General features: G+C 35.4%; 1 long non-coding RNA gene across 1 annotated transcript in view; it reads right to left on the bottom strand.

Annotated features, from left to right (window-relative positions):
• Positions 1-229: 229 nt before the first annotated feature.
• The window catches only part of LOC136379680 (uncharacterized), a 74,000-nt gene continuing 63,535 nt past the window's right edge, over positions 230-10,694 (bottom strand). Inside the window, exon 3 of the long non-coding RNA XR_010746784.1 lies at positions 230-421. This is a non-coding gene — a long non-coding RNA (uncharacterized lncRNA). The remainder of the gene's footprint in view (positions 422-10,694) is intronic.

Genomic DNA, 10,694 nt, shown 5'->3' with positions numbered 1-10,694 from the left:
GCTTGTGAAAAGTTACATCCAACACTAACCTTGCTTTGTCCAGCATGCACCTGGGTTACCCTAAACCCTGAGGAAAAAACAGCATCCAGACCCAGATAGGTCACTATGTAGCAGGAGAATCAGTTGAGTGACATTCTCCACTGAAGTTCCCAGGATGGGAATATTCAGATGTTCTCTGTGCAAGGTGAAGGCTATCCCACCAAAGGAAAAATATGAGAACAAATTTTAACCTGTATCTCACTTGCAAAGTTTTTTATGCTGGCATATAAAGCACTGTTTGGAAGAAGGGTCATTTTTTAAAAAATCCTCACACAGGTACTGCATGGAATAATGATGGACCTTAGTAGAGAAGGACACTCTCTGAGTCTCTTCAAGTTGGCCAGATGAGAAGAAGACCATCTCCTTCTTCTTCAGAGCATCCCTGTCAAAGAGATGAGAGGTTAAAGCCAATTTTTGCTTAGACATTAAAAGTAAACTCATATTAAATTTGTGCTAAAAGAAATAACATAATTCTAAGATTTTTCCCTCCAATAAAATTTTCAATTCTGTACAACAATACTTTTGAGTTTCTGCTAATATTGTAATGTCCATGGATACATTAATCTGATAAAGAGTGAATAAGTTGTCAGAATTCTGGTGAAAACATCACATTTAATGCCAAATTAACATTCACTCTTAATGCCAAATTAACAAAAACACTTAATGTTTCTTTAAAACAACGAGCTTGTGTGACAAAATGTTTGGAATCAATTCCAATATACTGTACATGAATTTTTGGTGGAGTCCTGTCAATGTGGCTTGAAGTAGTAATTATGTCCAAATGTAGCAATATCTTTGTGTGTTCCTTTTGCTGTTTTTTCAAAGTGGTAATTTTATTGACATTGAGGCATAATTTCTGCAAATATGATACAACTTCATTCATGACCATACTTATCTCTGTCCCTGCACAGTAATTTTATTTTTTCACATTCACGGCCCATTTCCACTAAGAGCATGATTTGCATTTCATTTTGTTTTCTTCCAGGAAAATTCAACTATTTCAAAATCCTTATCCTGACAGAAATATTTTCAAAGTTTAATTATTTTATACATATTTTAATTTTAATAACATTATGATACATACTTTTATAATTGATTGTGGAAGACTGCAAGTGGCAAAGCTCTTGTAAGTTTGAGGCTTAGCAAAAGGCAAAGTCATCCTCCCTCCCCCCTCCTCCATATTGACTATAAAGCTGAGTATTTGCACTCATTCCAGCCTCAGCTCATTTGCTTAGTGAAGCTGCTAAAGGCTAAGTTTGTCTCCACACCTCCATGATAGCAGTGATGCTGGATTGTTTCTCCTTTTCCCATCCTCCATGTCCCTTGGAGAGACTGGAGGCAATTTCCTTTTTATTCTCTGGTTTGTTAAATTAAGATGTTAGGCAGGGTGGAAGGTTTTCTGTCCTTGGGAGAATTCTTGGGTTCCCTTGCAAATGTGACATTGTTTTAATGATCTCTTTGATTTGCTAATGACCTCACTTTGTCCTATAAATAAAGCAGGTAGGGGGAAGAGACTGGCTTTTTGCAAGCTATCTTTTGCATTGCAGAGAGTCCTTCCAAGCCCACCATTTTTCTCTTTAAGCTTATTTTCTTAATTCCACACCATTCCCACTCAGGACCTGGAATTACTAGCCATGCTGATTCACAGCAATTGATAATATAAAACATTTTATACATTGTTATGTTTTAAATAATTGCAACTGCATCACAGATTTTAACTTCAAAACTGAATTTGCCTCTGTCCTTATTGAATAATTATCAAGAAATATAGTTGTATAACTTTCATATATCTTCTAATTTTAATCTAATTAAAAATATTTAAAGTAATTTGTAAGTTAGAGATAATGCCAAGTAGAATACGTACGGTAAATATACAGAAGAAAATAATACTAGTAATGCACCAAGGACTGTGCTTAGTGTTCCCTATGTCTTTTCTCCTTCAGTTCGCACAACTATATTACACATTGAACATTAGTCTCCCTCTTTTATGAAAAAAAAACACCTAAGGCTCAAGTAGAGTAAGGATACACTTAGAATCATTCAAACAGAACATTCTAGAAACCAGACTTATTTATAGGTGTCTTCATTTCTAACCCCTGCTGCTGCCTCAGAAACTATCTGAAAAGGTATTTCTAACATTTTTATATACAACATAGCATTTGTGTTTTTTATAGCACCATTTGAAATATAAAAATACGTCTATTTTCCTGACTAATATAAAGTGAAAATTAGCATTTCTTAATCCATACTTTATATTCCATGCTCAACAGAATGGTTTGAGTGTATAAACTGCAAGTACTGGGGTTCTATTCCAGAGGTACTAACTGTATTTCTCTGTTTCTTGAGTGGGGTGGGGAGGGGAGGATTGGAGGTTTGTATACACTTCTAGAAATGTTTCTCCAGACTACTTTTGTGAATGTCAAATTCTGAGACAGTTTGCAAATGATAGTCTAGCAGAGAGCCTCAAAGAAATGCCATTGTCATCTGCCTTTTCTATAAAATTAAGTAAACCTCATGTGCTATAAAAACACAATCCAGATTTGTTAGACTATATATTTCCATGTGGATATATTCCAATCCCCTGTCATCAGAATTACCAGGATATTGACATTTTGGCTTTGACTGTGGTGATTTGTCTATTTGTTTCTTGCTGTTATGAGATCAAAATATACTCCTTTTTTTTCTTTTTATACAGTCTTTCTTCCTTCTTTCTTTTCTTTCCCTTAGTTTCTCATTTCTAATATTTGTGGATGAGTAATTGAGCTAAAGTTCTTCCTCCAGAATATTCTTTGCTGATCTTTGAAAGTGTTTACTGAAAAAACTTATTCTCTGAAAAATTTATTTCTTCTCTATTTTCCTCAAAAATGAGTGCCAGTTACAAATGATTTTCTCATTTAGCTATTGACTTAGTTTAAAATGGATTTTATATCACAAAGCCATCAGAGTCATCATTATTATTATAATGATCGACTTAGTTCAAAATAATTAAGTAAACACTAATAAGTCATACTATCACTAGTGTAATATCTCATTGTTACCATTAATATTAACAACTAAATGTCAGAGTGCAAGGGAAGAAACAATACTTTACTTTTTTTTTTTTTTACAGGGACAGAGAGAGAGAGTCAGAGAGAGGGATAGACAGGGACAGACAGACAGGAATGGAGAGAGATGAGAATCATCAATCATCAGTTTTTTGTGTTTTTTTTTTGTGACACCTTAGTTGTTCATTGATTGCTTTCTCATACATGCCTTGACCGTGGGCCTTCAGCAGACCAAGTAACCCCTTGCTTGAGCCAGCGACCTTGGGTCCAAGCTGGTGAGCTTTTTGCTCAAACCAAATGAGTCCGCGCTCAAGCTGGTGACCTCGGCGTCTTGAACCTGGGTCCTTCACATCCCAGTCCAATGCTCTATCCACTGCACCACCACCTGGTCAGACTAACTACATATTTTTAAAGACGTGCATGCACACATAGAACTGTTGTTTATAGAATCCAGATCATATTTTTGTTGCATTCCTGAGTATGCAAAAAAATCTACCAAGTACTTAGCCTCAGCACTTTTCCTCCCTGAGAACAGCCTCATGTCCCACCTTTGGGAGAGAACAGTCTAATCAGACACAGGCACCATTGGCCCAGTTATCCACGCTGAGAGCGTAACACTAAATGCCTTCAGTGAAGGCATATCTGTGGGGTGCAGAGATAACACAATCTATTTACTTTGCTTTGTGATGATCCAACTTGATACGGTGATGGAATTTGAATCCAAGAAAACGAAAAGGCATGTGCTTTTCCCTCTAGTCTTTCAAATATCAGCCTCTTTAGATAATCAATTGATAAAATGTTAGGTCACCGCAAACTGTGATTTAACTTTTCAAGTCTTTACAGTGAAGTGTTTACATCTTTTGAAGCAATACAATACAATATGTTGCAATGTAAAACAACAGTGTATATTCTAGCTGTACGGGATAACTCAGTAGTCATTTTGTTTGAGAGTAAGCAAGCTTGGATAATGCCATTGGAAGGTAAATTAAACTCGGTGTGGTTAATGACAATGTAGTCATCAAACCAGACTCACAAGTTTCAAAAGGAAAATTTGTTAGTATTTCTGGTTCTTCACACATGATTTCTTTCCTTGATACATTCTCATACATTTTCTCTGCCCTGAGACCAAGAATGCTATCAGTGTTCAAGAAAATATTTCTGTTTGTTGCTTTGCACTTTTGATTTTGTAACTACATATCAGTAATGTATAGAAAGCCTTCTTTTTGCCCCCCCCAAAAAAGAACACCTGAATACCAAGGGATTTCAGAACAAGAACTCAGTAAACTGATCTTAAAGAGAGAAGAGAGTGAAAAAGGCAGGGGTTAGGGAGGGAGGAGCAAGAAGCATCAATTTACAGATGCTTTTCACAAGTGCCTGGACTAGGCAAGTTCAGGATTTAGAACCAGTCATCTCAGTATTCCAGTGGAAGCCTCATCCACTGTGCTATCACAGGGAAGAATATTATGGCTTCTTAGACAACAGAATCGATGTTAGCTGTCTCTGGAATTGAGGATCATAATGATTTGATTCTGTCCTTCCTCCCTGAAATCTTCCTTCCCTTATTGTGGTTACATCTTCTCTGCATGTGACAGTTGCCCTCATCTCTCCAATCTGGCACTGGGCTATCTATGATTATCTCAAATTTGATCTAACAATGTTTATATTGTTTGTATTCTCAGGTTCCCTCTTATTTTTAGGATGTTTTGTTCTGTACTTCAACTATAGTCTTTCTTCTCTTAAACAGATCTCATACCTATTATTATTATTAGATAACATAGCTGGTAGCTTTTGCAAAGCCTAAAGCTCATGCCACATAGCAAATAAATTATAGACTAGGTGGAAAGTACTCCAAAAAGCAAAGTACTCCAAAATATAAAAGTTTTATGGTCCAGTAATTCACTGTGAAACCACACACATACACAAACTTTCTTTTCTCTCTCTCTCTCTCTCTCTCTCTCTCTCTCTCTCTCAGCAAATCAGAGATCTTCATTTGGAGAATAAAGATCAGGGAGAATTTTAGTAATGGAAATCAATGAGGATTGACTGACTGACAATATATGAACATCTTTTAGTAATTTAAATAATAGTAAGAGAAATCTTAGTAAAGGAAGACAAAGGAAAGACCGAGGTCATGTATGCCTGTTATTTGCTTGTTAAAAAGCCGAGAATACTCATGGAAACCATTTTAATTTTAAGAAAAGTGTAAGGGCTATTAGAAAATTTTCTTCAACTAGGCACTTGTTAATTAAGAAAGTTTTTCACAAAAAAATTCAAAACGAGCTTAATTAGTCTCTGGTATCTCACTTCTAGTGTTTGTGTGATAAATGGATACCAAGTTTATTTTTTAAGTGCCTCAACAGGTTTCAACTTTTCAGCAGAAAAGTGGAATAAATCCCCAGGTACAGGTTCCTCTTCCCTAAAATTTATCTTGAATTAAGCTAGAAACCAACTCAACTCATGGTATAAAATCAAATTCAAAGAGCTGGCTGGTCTCGGTTTCTAAAGAGTTATGAGACCAAGTTATGCTCCTCCCACTGTGTTTCCAAGTCCCCAAAATTCAACTATAGAAGTTTCTGACTCTTTGCTTGTGAAAAAAGAAATAATGGTAATTTGTTTTAATTTTATAGAAAGCTAATATTTGTACATAGTTAGGTTCTAGTAAATGGCTTTTGAAACCAGATATTGAGGAATCTATACAAATCCCTGGTTTGATTTTACATGGCATCTTATGAAAGTGATTATTTTTCATTTTAAGTGATCATGCCTTATTTTTCTTCATCTTCAGTAAGCTTCTAGAGAGATTTGAGAACCATTTCTGATGATTATGGAGAAGAAATTAAATTATGGGCCATGCTATGGTTCCGGTGTGTTGGTTTTAAATTAATAGAGATTATGAAAATTAAATAGTAATGTCTTGACTTTTTAAAAAATAATTGCAATGGGATTACATAGATTTGAATAGAAGAATATTATCTCAGTTGTGGCCATTGTCAAAAGTTTAATTTTTTTGTCTCCATAAATTAGAGAAACTCCAAGTATCGTGTTCAAGAGCGCAGATGCTGGAAACAGATGGCTCTGTTCAAACCCTGGCCCTGCTGTGTACTCGCTGTGGAATTCTGGGTCATTTACTATGATCACTGTTTCTCTATTTCTTATTTTTAACATGGATTATCCCTGAACAACTAAGTACATTAATTGTACATTTCTCAAAACATAGAGGAGATAGTTCAACTTTACTAATATATATGAAGTGTTCAAGTCATGCCTGGGAAGTTGCCAGAGAAGTCTTAGTTATGTGAATTCAGTATTATTATTGTATTGTACTGTCCGTGTCTATTTCAGTTAACCATTGAAAAAATATATTTTTCACACTCTACCTTCTGGAAGCTCTGCTCTTCAATTTGAAATAATTTTCCTTAAGACTTTTACATCTTTACATAGGATACATTAAGGGTAAACTCTCTGTTTTTGTTTGCTAAAAAAAATGTCATTTCACATTCCTTCCTTATATGTCATGCTTCTGCATACAGAATTATAATTTATATTCTCTGAAAATGTCTATATTATTCTAAGATTTCAAAGATTTTTATTTTTTACCTTTTAAGACTTTGTTGTCAATCTAATCGCTCTTTTTTGGAGATCTCTCTCTCTCTGTCCCTCTCACACACATATATTCTCTTTTCTTTCTTTAGTTTTTTGTTTGCCTATTTGTTCTGCTATTTTGAGGTTGTAGTAACATCCATTTGGATGTGGATTATGTTTATCTACTCTGCTTGAAATCCATTAAATTCGCAAAGTCTAGGGAATGATGACTTTCTCCAATTGTGGGAAGTTGATGGACATTCTAATCTTAAATTCTTCTAAGTCCTTTCCTTTTCTTCTTCTAGAAAGTTTGGTATATTCTCTCTTAATATTTTTTAAAATATTTTCTCATTTTTCCTAGTTCTGTGCTTTATTTAGAATAGAAATTGTTCTTCAATACTTGTTTGATTTTTTTTTTTTTTGACAGATACAGAGAGAGAGTCAGAGAGCAGGAGAGATAGGGACAGACAGGAAGGAAAAGAGATTAGAAGCATCAATTCTTTGTTGCAGCTCCTTAGTTGTTCAGTGATTACTTTCTCATATGTGCCTTGACCAGGGGCTACAGTAGAGCAAATGAACCTTTGTTCAAACCAGCAACCTTGGACTCAGGCCAGAGACGATGGGCTTCAAGCCATATAAGTCTTTAATAATCTAAATACAGTATGTAGTGATATTCTAAATAGCTATTTTTTTGGTTACTCTATATAATATGCTTTTGAATCTTTCCATTTTAATTTAAGTTTTTAATTATGTCTTTATTCCTAGAATTGTTTTTCAGTTATTTTAAAAATATTTATCATCATGTAATATTTTTGTTTTTTATTGCATTTCAAGCTTCCTTTTTCATTTCTTTTACTTAATGTCTGTTATATCCTTAAACTATCTTACATCCTGTACCTGATAATGTCAAAATTTTAGCCTAGTTTTTATTGTTTTTCTGTCTTTCATTTTTGTCTCCCCTTTGATATAATCTATTCTTTGTTTTTACTATTAATAACTTTCATGTAGGTATGTATGTATGTATATACATATTCCTTGATCCCTATAAGATTAGTACAGCCACTGTGAAAAGCAGTATGGAGTTTTCTCAAAATGTTAAAAAAGGAACTGCCTTTTCACTTCTAGAATTTATCCAAAGAAACCCAAAACACTAATTCAAAAGAAAATTTGCACCCCTATGTTCATTGCAGCATTATTTACAATCGTCATGATTTTGAAGAGGCTCAAGTGTTCATCAGTAGATGAGTGAATAAAAAATCCATGATACATTTACACAATGGAACACTAGTCAGCCATAAAAAAGAAAGAAAATCTTACCTTTTGTGACAGCATATATGAACCTGTAGAGCATTATGCTAAGGGAAATAAGCCAGTCAGAGAAAGACAAGCACCATGTGATAACATTCATATGTAGAATTTAATGGTGTAATCTGATTTGTTTTAACTAATTTTCTTTATATCTTTAGCTATGAAAATTATAAGAGACCTACATTAAAGATGAATTCCTCTATGAAAGATTTTTTTGGGCCCTGGCCAGTTGGCTCAGTGATAGTGTCGGTTTCAATTCCCTGTGAAAGTCTTGGGTTCAATTCCCTGTCAGGGCACACAGGAGAAGTGACCATCTGCTTCTTCCCCCTCCCCCTTCTCTCTATCTCTCTCTTTTCCTGTCCCACAGCAATGGCTTGAATGGTTTGAGCAAAGTTGGTGGCGGGCACTGAGGATTGCTCCATGGCCTCACCACAGCTGCTAAAATAGTTCAGTTGCCAAGCAATGGAGCAGCAGCCCAGATGGGCAGATCATCGCCTCATAGGGGGCTTGCTAGGTGGATCCCAGCTGGGGCATGTGCGGGAATCTCTTCTACCTCCCTGCCTCTCATTTAATAAAAAAAATAATCAAATAAAATTAAAGAAAATATATTTTTTGCAGATCATTCAGAGGTACTTTTTTTTTATTTTCTTCTAAAGTGAATAAAGAAAATTTTCTAAGAATAATTTCCCTGGTAGGATTTTTAAAACCTTACAGGTGGTTAGCCTGACCTGTGGTGGCGTGGTAGATTGTTGACCTGGAAATGCTGAAGTCACCGGTCCGAAACCCTGAGCTTGCCTGGTCAAGGCACATATGGGAGTTGATGCTTCCACCTCCTCCCCTCTTCTCTCTCTCTGTCTCTTTCTCCTCTCTCTCCCTTTGTCTCTCTCTCCTCTCTAAATAAATAAATAAATAAATAAATAAATAAATAAATAAATAAATAAATAAAAGCCTTAAAAAACCCAAAACCTTATAGGTGGTTAAATTCAGAACAAAAATTCCTAAGGTAGGCCAGGTTGTGTTTAAATTATCATGAATGATATACATCACTTAGTTAGTACCGTCTGTCTTATATCATATATGTAAATGTTATGGAACACAACTTTATGCAGTGCGCTTATACTATACTTCCCCTTACACAGGTTCTAAGGTTTATCACCTGTTCCCCATGCAGACATCAAAGAGGTCTCAAAATACAAAAGTGGATCTCTACATACAGAAATACAAAATTAATCTCAATAAAAGAAAGAAGGCCTCAGGATAAAGACAGGTTTTAGATGTCACTTTCTTCATTTTCATTTCACTTACCTACTTTGCCATTCAATGAGTTTTGGCAGATTTCTTACTACCATCTTAGCTCAGCAATACTTTTTAATGGTTTTATCTAATATTTATTTATTTTCATTAATAATATCACTAAGGATATTTTAGCCATATTGATAATAAATGTTAACTAATAACTCCTTTTAAAGAAAATGTGACTTTAAACTTTTCTTTAACTTCAGGATTTGTGACTAAAAACTGTTTCTGTCATACTTTAAAATGTAATCCCAAAAGTTAAAATTGTTGTTTAATTCTGTAATGTCTATTTAAATTGAGATGGCCAGGAAGTCTCTGAAATATTAAGAAAGAACAAAATTAGTTAATTATTTTAGTAGAGGTATATATCGGCTATTCTCTATGCTATTTCTATTCATATTTCCACCTTCTAGTTTCCATGAAATGAAAATCATAAAATTTAAACATAAAATTAAAACACAATAGAAGAACTCAGTTAAAAGTTATTGGCATGGACAAAAATAAAAAGGCTAGAGGGTGTTACAATAAACACAAATAAATAAAACTGATATTTAGTACTGTTTGGGAAAGGAGTTGGTAATTATTTCACAGAAAAATCAAATATGAGGCCCTGGCCGGTTGGCTCAGTGGTACAGCGTTGGCCTGGCATGCAGGAGTCCTGGGTTCGATTCCCAGCCAGGGCACACAGGAGAAGCGCCTATCTGCTTCTCCACCCCTCCCCCTCTCCTTCCTCTCTGTCTCTCTCTTCCTCTCCCACAGCCAAGGCTCCACTGGAGCAATGTTTGCTCAGGCGCTGAGGATGGCTCTGTGGCCTCTGCCTCAGGTGCTAGAATGGCTCTGCTTGTGGCAGAGCGACGCCCCAAGATGGGCAGAGCATCGCCCCCTGGTGGGCATGCTGGGTGGATCCCGGTCAGGCGCATGCGGGAATCTGTCTGACTGCCTCCCCGTTTCCAGCTTTGGAAAAATACAAAAAAACAAACAAACAAAAAAAAAAAAACAACAACAACCAAATATGAGAGAGCTTCCCAGGCTGCCTAGACAACCATAGACTCTAAGTGTAAAAAAAAAAAGTCTCATTGCATAAAGAAACCTACATCAGCACATGGTAGTTCAATCTGATTTGCAGCATGATTACAAACACAGATAGATGAGCACCTACTCATAGCCAGAGCTCATCTTGTTTTCATTTGACTTTATCTATAAGAGGATATTCTTGGGCTGCTATAAATGACTGTTAAGAATTACTCCCAACCTTATTTGATAAGGTAGATTTAGGCAGGCAGGTATAAGAGGTAGTTATGAGATCTTGCCCGTATTAAACTCCACAGTATAAAATAAGACTCTGAGTAAAATCACACTGAAAGCCACAAATGAAGAAACAAGAAAAAAAAAAACCTCATACACAGACAACAGTATGATTATTAC

This window comes from Saccopteryx leptura, chromosome 8, assembly GCF_036850995.1.
Source record: "Saccopteryx leptura isolate mSacLep1 chromosome 8, mSacLep1_pri_phased_curated, whole genome shotgun sequence".
NCBI lineage: Eukaryota > Metazoa > Chordata > Mammalia > Chiroptera > Emballonuridae > Saccopteryx > Saccopteryx leptura.
This window is presented reverse-complemented; position numbering and strand designations above follow the sequence as displayed.